Source organism: Ailuropoda melanoleuca, chromosome 3, assembly GCF_002007445.2.
Source record: "Ailuropoda melanoleuca isolate Jingjing chromosome 3, ASM200744v2, whole genome shotgun sequence".
In the NCBI taxonomy this organism is placed as follows: domain Eukaryota; kingdom Metazoa; phylum Chordata; class Mammalia; order Carnivora; family Ursidae; genus Ailuropoda; species Ailuropoda melanoleuca.
This window is the reverse complement of record NC_048220.1, coordinates 137,432,648-137,445,226: the sequence shown is the minus strand read 5'-3', so window position 1 is coordinate 137,445,226 and position 12,579 is coordinate 137,432,648.

Here is a 12,579-nt window from a genome sequence, read left to right as displayed (position 1 = left end):
TGTTTATTCTCAGGCTCATTGGGTTTTACTCCTAAATGCGGTTGGGTTTTCTTTTCTGAGGGAATTTGTACATTTTTTTTCCCTTTTGTATAGCTACTGTTCCTATTTCTGCAGACAATCATTTCCTGAAAGAGGTTTTCAAATACTTTTTTCACAGCTGAGTCTGAGCCTTCAGGTTTTTCAAATTTTGGCTTTATATTATTTTTATGATTAACAAATTTTATTATACAGACAATACTAAATTACACTATAAGTCACTATAGGAATCAAGAGCAAAAGCAAATGTGAGGCAAAGTTATCATTGTCTTAATGATAATTTTGAAAAAGTAAGCATTGTTTCATATAAATGACTATTATTTTAATTATTCATGCAACTTTCTTTTAAAGTAGAGCTTATATAATTCTCTTATTTAACATTAATTTATTGCAATTACTTTGTACATAGTTAAATGCAAGTCATCTGGGACGCTGAGTGGCTCAGCCAGTTAAGCATCTGTCTTCAGCTCAGGTCATGATCCTGGGGTCCTGGGAATGAGTCCCACATCGGGCTCCTTGCTCAGCGGGGAGCCTGCTTCTCCCTCTGCCTGCTGCTGCCCCTGCTTGTGCTCTCAATTGCTCTCTGACAAATAAATAAATAAAATCTTTAAAAAAAGAAGCAAGTCATCTGACAAGCTTATCATAAAAAATAATACTCCTTATCCCCCACCTCCCAAATTACCAGAGACTGTGGTTTTAGTTATGAATATATGTATATGTAAATATAATATATATGTAAAATTATACAAATAGGATGCTTATAACAATATTATATATTAGCTTTCAAATTTACACAGTATCTTGACTAAACAACATTGGGATTTAGATCTTATACACAAATTTCCATTACAGATGCTCCTTTTTCTTAAGCTGATTGTGTATTATATAATTCCCTCTCTATCTCCTTCCCCCCCATAGATAAATAGCTGGATGATATATAGATAGATGATAATAGAGATACAGTTGTCTAAATTATTATTTAATGTTTGTATTAGAATTATATAAACAGTGTTTTCATATAAACCACACATTGTAGAACATTTGTATTTCTTTTACTGTATAATTTTTGGTGTTTTTTTCAACATTGTCTTATATTTATTTTATTTATTTAATTTCATGTATGACTTTCACAACAACTGAACTCTCTAACTGAAGTCGAAAACTTAGCAACTTTTAAATATACCATGTACATTGTCAGCTATAGTCATCATGTCGTCCAGTGTATCCCCTATGCTTATTTATCTTATACCTGGAATTTTGTACCTCTTGACCACCTTCACCTAATTCTGCCATCCTCCATCCCGGCCTTTGCCAGCCACAAGTCTGATTTCTTTTTTTCTATGAAATTGGGTTTTTTTTAGTTCTACATATAAGTGAGATCATATAATTTATGTTTTTCCCAGCCTGACTTACTTCACTTAGCATAATGCCCTCAAGGTCTATCCATATTGTCACAAATAGTAGGATTTCCTCCTTTTTTTATGGTTAAAAAGTATATTAATGGTAGTGTTCCTAACAGGCATGAATCAATATCTCCTTGAAGTTTTGGTTTGCACTTCCCTAATGATTGATGATGTTGACTACTTTTTCATGTACCTGTTGGCCGTTTGAATATCTTTTTGTAAATATGTCTATTCAGGCTCCTCATCTATTAGAATGGCTAAAATCCAAAGCACTTACAACACTAAATGCTGGTGAGGGTATGGAGCAATAGGAACAATTATATTAATTGCTGGTGAGAGTGCAAAATGGTACCCACATTGCACTTTGCCACTTTGGATGACAGGCAGTTTCTTGCCAAGCTAAATCAGGCTTCATACACTCCTGCAATCATTTTCCTAGATACTGACCCAAATGATTTGAAAATATATCCACACAAAAACCTGCTCATGAAAGTTAATGGCAGCTTTACTCATAATAGTAAAAACCTAGAAGCAACCAAGATGTTCTTTAATAAGTGAATGGATTTAAAAAATGAAATGTGTTATCAAGCTATGCAAAAACACTGCAGAAGAACCTTCAATATATGTTGCTATATTAATTTGTAGGGATGGCATAACAAAATACCACAGACTGGATGGTTTAAACAGCAGACATTTATTTTTCACAATACTGAAGCCCAGAAATCCGGTATCAAGTCAGCAGGTTTGGTTTCTCCTGATGCTGCTCTCCTTGGCTTGCAGATGACTACTTCTCTCTGAATCCTAACCTTTCCTCTCTGCTTGCACACCTCTGGTGTCTTTTCCTCTTCTAAAAGGACACCAGTCATGGGGCACCTGGGTGGCTCAGTCGGATGAGCGTCCGACTCTTGATTTTGGCTCAGGTTAGGATCTCGGGGCCCTGAGATCAAGCTGCAGCGGGCTCCACGCTCAGCAAGAAGTCTGCTTGAGATTCTCTCTCTCCCTCTCTCTTTGCCCCTCCCCCTGCTCAAACTCTCTCTCTAAGTAAATAAAATCTTTATATGTATTTTGGGGGATAACCTATAGTCCATACAATTGCTAAGTGAAAGAAGTAAGTCTAAAAAAGCTATATACAGTATAATTCCAACTATACGGTATTTTGGAAAAGGCAAAACTAGAGACATAGTAAAAAGATCAGTGGTTATGGATTCAGGTAGATGGGGTGGGATGAAAACGTGGAATACAAGGCATTTTTGCACAAGCAGTGCAGTGATTTCCTAAGATGCTGCATTGGTGGACACTTGGCATTATCTTTCAAAAACTTTGTTGAAACCCACAGAACTATACAACACAAAGTGTGAGATGTAAACTATGGACTTTAGTAATGCATAAATATTGGTTCATCAGTTTTAATAAATGTGCCACATTAATGCAAGGTGTTAACCACAGAGATACTGTGTGGGGGTAGAATTGTGTGTAGGAACTCTGTGTACATTCTGAGCAATATTTCTATAACCCTACACCTTCTCTGAAAACTTAAGTCTACTAATTAAAAGGAACTCATCACTGCAAACTAGATTTTTATGTGAGAAATGCAAGAATGTTTACTAAAAATAGTTTAAATAAGAAAAAATACTGTCGTTCTTGTCTCACTTTACATGTAAAGTAATGTAGAAAGTAAATATTAACTCATATTCAAGTTTTAATTTGAAAACAGGAAAGGGTCTTAATCCAATCCCCATTCTCTGTGTACAACCCTCAGCAAATGCCATCCATCTTGATGAATATTTCGTATCATTCCTCTTAAATCCATGAGCAAACATCATCTGCCCACACCAATTATCTATACCCACCATCATATCCAAAGCAATAATCAATGCAATTAAAGATTTTAGAGTTTTCAAATAAAAATGGGATTTCATAAGAAAATTGTGTTTGGAAAAAATATTATCCACATAGAAAACCCAAGCAAACACTCAAACTATAAGAAATAATAGAACTAAATCCATGATCAACATTAAAATTTAATATTAATGAAATCAATAGTGTTATTGGGTATCAAGAAGAAAAATATAGAAGAATAATATCACAGTGGACACTGGAAAAAGAAAGAGATAGCTAATTTACCACAGAAAGGATCTTAAGTGTTCTCACCACAAAATTAATTAATTAATAAAAGGTCACTATGTGAGGTGACAGATGCTTTAATTAACTTGATTGTAATAAATAAATCACAGCATACATCAAAGCACCATGTTGTATACTTTAAATATCCACAATTTTTATTTATCAATTATGCATCAATGAAGCTGTAACAAAAACCCCACAGAAACATGCATTTGAAAATACTTTAATGCTGTCTGTTGTGTGGCATTTGGGAAGAGCTCACTTGACTTGGGAAGGCAGAAGCAATACTGGCTACCATTCTAGCAATTTAATGAGGTAGATTTGATGCCCCGTGCGTGTTTGTGTGTGCCTGTATGTGGGAGTTCATGTGTGTACATATGTGATTTTTTTTAAAAAAGAATGCGTCAGTAGTATTAGGATGTAAGATTAATACAATTTTAAAATGATTTGATTGGGTTATTTTCAGTTTAAATTTGATTTCTCTATATAGAGAATCTGGTATGATATGCTGTGCATAGTACAAGAATAATAACCAAAATTTAATCATATTAATCCGATAAATATTTGTAAATATTTATCTTTATTTAGTTCCTCTTTACATTCGGTTAAATAACTAATGTTAAGATAGACAAAGAAAATTAATTTTAGTGGCCTTTTAGCTATAATTTTTAATTAGGGTGAATATACAAAATAACGTTACGTCTTGCAAAGCTTTTTGTGTTCTCAAATAGAGAACTAAAAAGCTTTATCCAACATCAAAGGGATTTGAGATATGTTTTTAAGAGAGTAGCCTTATTATCTCCTTCTCAGGTTATTCTACACAGAATAAATTTTGCAGTGTCTACAATTGCTCCCAACATTGTAGGCTTATGGGGATAAATGCAAACAAATCAAAGTTTAATTTTTCTCCACCATGAAATGTCCCTGGACTTTTTCATAATAACCCTCAAGAGAATTTCAAGATTATGTCTCTTCATTTCATATTTTCTGGGAAAAAATAAGAGTATATCTACGTTAGCCCATTGCTCATTAATTTCTCTACGTCTATTTGCCAAAATCTTGGCACGGAGTGGAATTGATGTATTTATTTATCTTTTCTTTTATTACTCCTTGCCTTCAAAAGAAACAGCAGTAACAAACACTTAATGTGCCTGGAGAATGTTACAATGTGTCAAATCATCAGCTTGCCATTGTCTTATTTTTACTAAGCTGAAACCTAAATGGAAAGAAAGCACATTATATTACCATGTAATTTAACATGACAAAGTAAAACGATCAGAAACTGGTAATGGAAACATTGATTGACCTTTAAATATAGTTCTCGGGCTATGTTTCTATCCATAAGACTTACTGACAGGAAACATCCCGAAACACTGTAGCCACTTAAGATGCTGGAGTTAAGATATAATAAATATCATTTTAAGAAAGGGTAAATATACCATTCAACTTGGTGAAAGATGCAATTCATGAGTTATGGTGCAATTATCTCCATTTATACTGTTCAGTCAATATGTACTTCACCTCTAGTCCCCGGAGGCAGAGCTAAAACCTTCATATCAAAATACTACTTGACATTAGAACATATTTATTAAGAGTTATTTTGATCAACTTTCATTAATTCATCTCTTTTCTGTATTAATTAAAATGCTGTCAGGTGACTATACTTTTCATTGACTGAAACATGAGAAGAACTCCATGTTTTGGATACACTATGGCATTTAGTTTTAGAGAGGACTATTCAGGTCAGACTATGACGTGCAAGTGGTCTTTCTTCATTTACCTGGACAGCGTTACATTCATTCAGAAGGCAATTCTCATTTTTAAGGATATGCCTCATAAAACTGTAAAAGGCTTAGTATAATGAAAGATTAGACTGTTTCCTCATGAGAGTGTATCAAAATGTAGTTTCACATTGAATTTTAAGATAATTAAGTCTGTGGATTGTATGTTGAATCAATCAGTGGAACGCTGCAGGATCTCAGGTGTATTTCATGCAGAACTTTGAACCCGACAAGCTACAAAGTACTGTAGTCAGTAATATTCCCTCTAAAGAATCGCGAGGAGTGGTATACCACAGGGGTGTAAACGCATAAGGCAGGGCCTGTCATATATTTGACTAAAGAAGAAGTTCTAAGTCTTTCTGAATTTACTGCAACTCCTGTCACACGGCAGCATCATTCACTTTTTGTGAATCTCTCATATCTCTGATTCCTGTCTTTGATATTATTTATTTTGATCTTGCCTTTTGTCTTCCGGCATGCCTCCCTATTCTCTGTCATGATGGCTTCCTTCTGTTATGATCTGTCAAGAGAGTGGGAAATGATATTTTAGAGCAGTGCACTGAGGGAATGTATAATTCATTTGGAAAGTCTTCATGTTGAAACAGTACTTTAAGAATCATATTAAATGATTCAGTTAAGCCAATAAAACTTGAGCCAATATCAAATGCCCTTTAAGGTAAAGTAGATGACTGTGACTATCGTCTATGGGACAAATGAGGTACATTTATATAATTATAAAAGTTATGAGAGATAAAAGTCACTCATTTTTAAATGTTTCTTACATTTCCATTTTGACAATAAAATACAGTAAAAGCAGTGTGATATTTCTAGGAAGATATACCAAACTTAAATAAAGAATAAAATTATTTTCTCCTGAATTCCCATATCTTTCAATTTCCTCCCTCTTTCCTTCCCTTTCTTCCTTTCCTGCTTTTTTCATCTAAACATTGCTGAATGCTTACTTCATGCCAGATAACTGTTCTAAATACATAAGAAGTCAATAAAATAGCCACAGTGTCAACAACAACAATAACAGTAATAAAAGATCTCCGGTTATCTCCCGGTTGCCGTGGGGGAGAGGAAGAAAAATCTAAAATAAATATTTAAATGACATGGTAGATTCGAAGATGATATGTGTTCATGAAGAAAAGCAAAGCAAGTTCGGCAGGACTCTCAGTGTGGGTGCAGGCATGACCGGGCGCCGCAGTCGGTTAGGTGGTCAGGCTAAGCTTCCTGAGAAGGAGAGATTTATGGAAATACCAAAAGATCAGCAAGTCACCCTGGCAAGTGCCTGGGGGAGATACCGTGTGCTAAGGATGCCCTACGTCCTGGGAGTGTGTGGAAGAGAACCGCAGTCTCTCATTTGGCTCTAAACGTTCCTCCCCTCCCACGCTAACCGTGGCATTAACGGGCGGTAGCAGGATACAGCGGAGTATTGAACCGATGGCCCTTTCTGTGATGTGGCCGCATAACCCGCCGCCCTGACCCACACGGAGGCAGGCAGGCTGAAGTATGTTGTTTGTGGGACTCGTGCTGCATGAGTGACCTCGGGAGCTCGGTTAGTTGACATTAGCTGGCCTCCAGGTCAGAAATGGCCCTTCTGGTCTGGACGCCGAGGAGCCGCAAATCTCGCCTTCCATCCCCTCCAGCTCCAGCCTGGGTNGTCGGTTAGGTGGTCAGGCTAAGCTTCCTGAGAAGGAGAGATTTATGGAAATACCAAAAGATCAGCAAGTCACCCTGGCAAGTGCCTGGGGGAGATACCGTGTGCTAAGGATGCCCTACGTCCTGGGAGTGTGTGGAAGAGAACCGCAGTCTCTCATTTGGCTCTAAACGTTCCTCCCCTCCCACGCTAACCGTGGCATTAACGGGCGGTAGCAGGATACAGCGGAGTATTGAACCGATGGCCCTTTCTGTGATGTGGCCGCATAACCCGCCGCCCCGACCCACACGGAGGCAGGCAGGGTTAAGTATGTTGTTTGTGGGACTCGTGCTGCATGAGTGACCTCGGGAGCTCGGTTAGTTGACATTAGCTGGCCTCCAGGTCAGAAATGGCCCTTCTGGTCTGGACGCCGAGAGCTGCAAATCTCGCCTTCCATCCCCTCCAGCTCCAGCCTGGGCTCGCCCCCCAAAATGGACTCTAGGAAGGCAAGCACACCTAGCCCAGGCTCCTTGAAGATGTCGAGACATGATACAGCATAGGAATGCAGCTCGCTCCAAACTGCAGGGAGACAAACAACTGTTTACCTTCAGACCCCATCATGTGCTCCATACATATGGCCCTTACAGACATGGTCAGTTGGAAGTCTCACCTGAGGGGACGATGCTGCCCCCAGGCTCTCACTGGGGACTCCAGCCTGGCTGTCCCCACTGGGCTTGCCCAGCTGGTGATGCTGGATGTTGTAAGCACCTGAGCTGATGTACATGTCTTATTCTTCTCTACTGCTTATGGGTGCCCTCATCTATGCCCAGATGGCCCTTTACTTCTTTCTGTTTCTGTTAGATTTTTATAATATCAATAAAGGGGATTTTCCCCTCTGAAACAGAGTATGCCTGCCATGCATCTTGTCTTCAAAACAAGTGGCAAGAATGTGAACTTCTGAGTCTGAGAGTCTTGTGTTCACACACGGGTTTTCTTACTCACCGGCTGGTAAATGTAGACAATTGTCCAATCCGTGTGAACCTCAGTTTCCTTATGGATGTCATCAGGACACTCAATTCCTTGGGCTTTTAGACAAGTAAGTGGTGCAGTGTATCTGTTGAAAATACTCAGCGTGCAGCACTAGGGGCACTGCATTACAGTGACAAAATGTGTCATGCTAATTTAAACATCTATGATGCTAACCCATGCCAGTGGGAACTGGAATGGAGTTAACTCTTTGCTATTTTCCTACCCGATATTTACTATTCAAAAACGGATACAGCCTGTATTTTCCTCGCACCACATGATCTGTTCTTGGTGTTCCCAGGGTAGTATGCGTGATCACTCCCTGATGGAATCGCTTAAGTCAATTTATTTAATGTATTTAAAAAATTTATTCCCCAAATTAATAGTTCCAAGGAATATTTTCTGGGTCACCTATTTTCCTCCTCAGAACTCCAGAGAAACGGAGAATTACAGGCTAAAAACAATTTACTTGTTTCTCATCTGCCAAAGAATGGCTCAGGTAGACCAGAGAACTGCTTACACCCCCGCAGCCTTTGCGCATCCCGGGACCACAGATATACCCCAAAATGCGTGGCTGCTGGTTCTTCTTTCTCTGAAGCAGAACTTGCCTGAGTGCACTGATCTTATCCTTATTGTTATGCCTGTTGCTTGGACACTACCCCCATTAAAAGAGCGTCATCTCTGATTTTCATTTTACAAGTAGATGTACCGAATGCACCCAGTGGACACCAGATCAATGTCCAGCTGGCCACAAGAATCAGTTAATTCTGGGATAGTGTCGACAAGGCTAGCTAGTCCATTTTCAAGGAGTCCTTTACAAATTTATGGAGGAAAATAATAATTGAATCTGTCTCCTTAATGGTGATCTTTTATTTTTTTTTCAGTTTCTCACTTTAAATTTTGAACAAATAAATATTATACCACTTCATTCCTGTCTCTGGAGGCTTTCTGACCAGTGGGTCTTCCTTAATGTAGTTCTTTGCATCTGTATTCAATTTCGTCTTAACTATTTCTTTTTTTTAAAGATTTTATTTATTTATTTGAGAGAGAGAGAGCTTAAGCCAGAACAGGAGGGAGAGAAGCAGAGGGAAAAGCAGATTCCCCGCTGACCAGGGAGCCTAACTTGGGGCTCAATCCCAGGACTCTGGGATCATGACCTGAGCCAAAGGCAGACACTTAACCGAATGAGCCACCGAGGCACCCCTATTTCTTTTTCTCATTCATTCTTTCTCACCAGTTCCTTTGCTAAAGGTGCTAAAGTAATTTAATGAGGAAAGGACATTCATTTCAACAAGCTGCATAGGAACTACTGAATATCAAGATGGAAAAAAATGAACTTCAAAGGTCACTTCATGCCATAGATGAAAATTAAGTTGAAATGGACCACGACCTAAGCATCCAAACTAAAATGTAAAACGCCTAAAAGAAAATTTAGGAAAAAAATCCTCGTGACCTTTTGGCCAGCAAAATTTCTTCGATAAAAGACAAAGAACATGAGCCAATAAAAGTGGATAAATAAATCAATATAATATCTTCTCTTTAAAGACACCATTTGGAAAATAAAAATTAAACTACACAAATTGGGATATTATTTCTAGATTATATAAATCTGATGAAGATTTGTACACAGAATATATTGAGAACCTTTAAAGTCATTAATAATAAAAACAAAAAAGCAAGAATGGACAAAATATTTCATTAGGCACTTCACTAAAGAACTTTTATGAGTGGCCAATAAATGTGTAAACAAGCATTCCACCTCATGAGTCATCAGAGAAATGCAAATTAAAACTACTATCATGTACCAATATATGTTACAGTATACATCATGGCTACAGTTAAAGACTGATAATATCTAGTGTTGGCAGATACGTGGAGCAAATAGTTATACACGGCTAGTGGAAATGGAAAATATTTCAACTTTGGAAAATAATTTGGCAATATTTGTGAACTTAAACGTATGTTTTCCACATTACTCTGCAAAATTGTCCAAGAGAAAAGAAAATTTAATTCCATACAAATTCTTTTACATGAATGTTCATAGCAGCTTTATTTCCAAAGGCCAAAATTTGGAAACAACTCGCATCTCCATCCACAGATAAATGCATAAACAAATTTGGATCTATCTATAAAATGGAATACCACCCATCCAGATAAAGAAATGAGCTACTGTTGCACAAAATGGTATGGCTGATCTCAAAAATGTTGCTGACCAAAAGAAGCCAATCAAAATGGTATATAATTCCCTTTGATTTCTCCTTCCCCACAAGAGCAGACCTATCCCAGGGAGGGATTCCAACTTTGTGCTGGATGTCAGCTTGAGAAGGCATGTGGATGAGAGCCAAGAGAAACTAAGCAGACCCATGGCTAGCAGCAAAATCACAGCTGCAACTATGAACTGTGAATAATAAATACAGATCTTCCTCAACTTATGATGGGGTCACATCCAGATAAAGCCATTGTAAGTGAAAATATCATTAAGTTGAAAAGGCATTTAACACAGCTAACCTCCTGAGCATCATAGCTTAGCCTAAGTCTACTTTAAACAAGCTCAGAACACTTCCATCAGCTTATAGTTTGGCAAAATCTTTCGACACAAAGCTTATTTTATGATAAAGTGTTAACTGTCTCATAGAATTCATTGAATACTGGACTGAAAGTGAAAAACAGAATGGTTGTGTGGGTACAGAAGGTTGTCAGTGTGTCGGCTGTTGACCCTTGTTACTGCATGGCTGACTGGGAGCTGCCCCCGCTGCCCAGCCTCTGGAGAGAGGGTCATCCCGCATATCAACGGCCAGGGAAAAATCCAAATTAAAAATTCCAAGTACAATTTCTACTAAATGTTTATCACGTTCTTGCCACCGAAAAATTGTAAGTCAAACNCTAAATGTTTATCACATTCTCGCCACCGAAAAATTGTAAGTCAAGACCATCTGTAAATCCTTTGTTTAAGTCAATAATGTTTTGAGACTTTTGTTATCACAGCAAACCTGACTAGCACAAGAAGACACAGAATATTGCAGAAAAATGAATCGATTTTTAGGAATGATTTCTTTGAGTTCATGAAAAAAGTTGTAGTACATAAATGGGTGACTCTTTGGAGGCTCTAATCCAACAAAGAGATGAACCCATGCAAAAATAATGGATTACATAATATATTTATAATGATAGATAGTAATACATATAGTAAGATCTGGTGACACGTACATTTATGCCAGCCNCTCTAATCCAACAAAGAGATGAACCCATGCAAAAATAATGGATTACATAATATATTTATAATGATAGATAGTCATACATATAGTAAGATCTGGTGACACGTACATTTATGCCAGCCAAAAAAAAAAAAAAATTAACTGGAAAGTTAACTGCAAATAGTTAGAACACCTGATCCTTTAGAAATGTAGAAACCACCATGACATATTCCAACTCTTTGACACTCATTTTTTTTTAAAGTTTTTTTTGGAAGATTTTATTTATTTATTTGCCAGAGAGAGAGAGAGAGTGCAAGTAGGGGGAGCAGAAGGGGGAAGGAGAAGCAGGCTCCCCACTGAGCAAGGACCATGATGCGGGACTCAATCCCAGAACCCTGGGATCACGACCTGAGCTGAAGGCAGATGCTTAACCGACTGAGCCCCCAGGTGTCCCTGACACTCATTTTTTGTTGTTGTTGTTCTGCTAGTTGCCATTTGGTTAACAAATTCTTTATTCATTCATAAATACTTGATTAAATGTCTTATTATAAACTTATACTCTTACCTCTCTATAAGTGCTTTTGAAAATTTGTAAGTTGAGTGCTAGCCATACTCTTAAGTAATACATTGAAAGGCAATCTCTTAGAATCCTATAAATAACACCAACACTATAGGTTCCTTACGGTATTTTAGTTCTTAGAGAAAACCACAGATTCATCATTTCTGTATTTTTGTGAGGGCAAAACAAACATGATCTTAAACAACAACCCGAAAGTACTGTAGTATTGATAGAAAACTAAGCGAAGATATTGGAACATGGGAAGAGTTATCCTGATCTGCCGTTTTGAATGGAATTTTGGAACACTATAATTAACTAATAGACTAGTATCTCTGATGACAAACACAATTAGAGCCTTTGGAATCTTTTGAGTTTCAGACCCAAACAGTCAAAAGATTCTGTCTCTCATATCTAAAATGACCCCTGGATATCTAAATACACCCCAGGCTGAATTCATGATCTTTCCTAAATCCTCTTCTCCTTGTGGGGACAATCTGGAGATTATTATAACTAACCTAAACATACATCTGCAATTAAACCCCATCCTCTTAACACTATGCAAATCCAATAGATCTCCAAGTCATGCCCACTTCCAAAATAATTTCTAAACCTTTCTATTTCTTCATCACTGCTAACTCTCATACTTTTTTCAGTTCTTCTAACAGCAGACATTTCTATGTATATTCCTTTCCTTTGTCTCATTTTCCTATGATTTTCTCACTACTACTGAAATCATGTTTCTAAAATAAGAATAGGATCATTTCCTTAAAGTAATCAGTAGTCTCCCATAAATTCCACACTTCCTACTGTGGTGTTT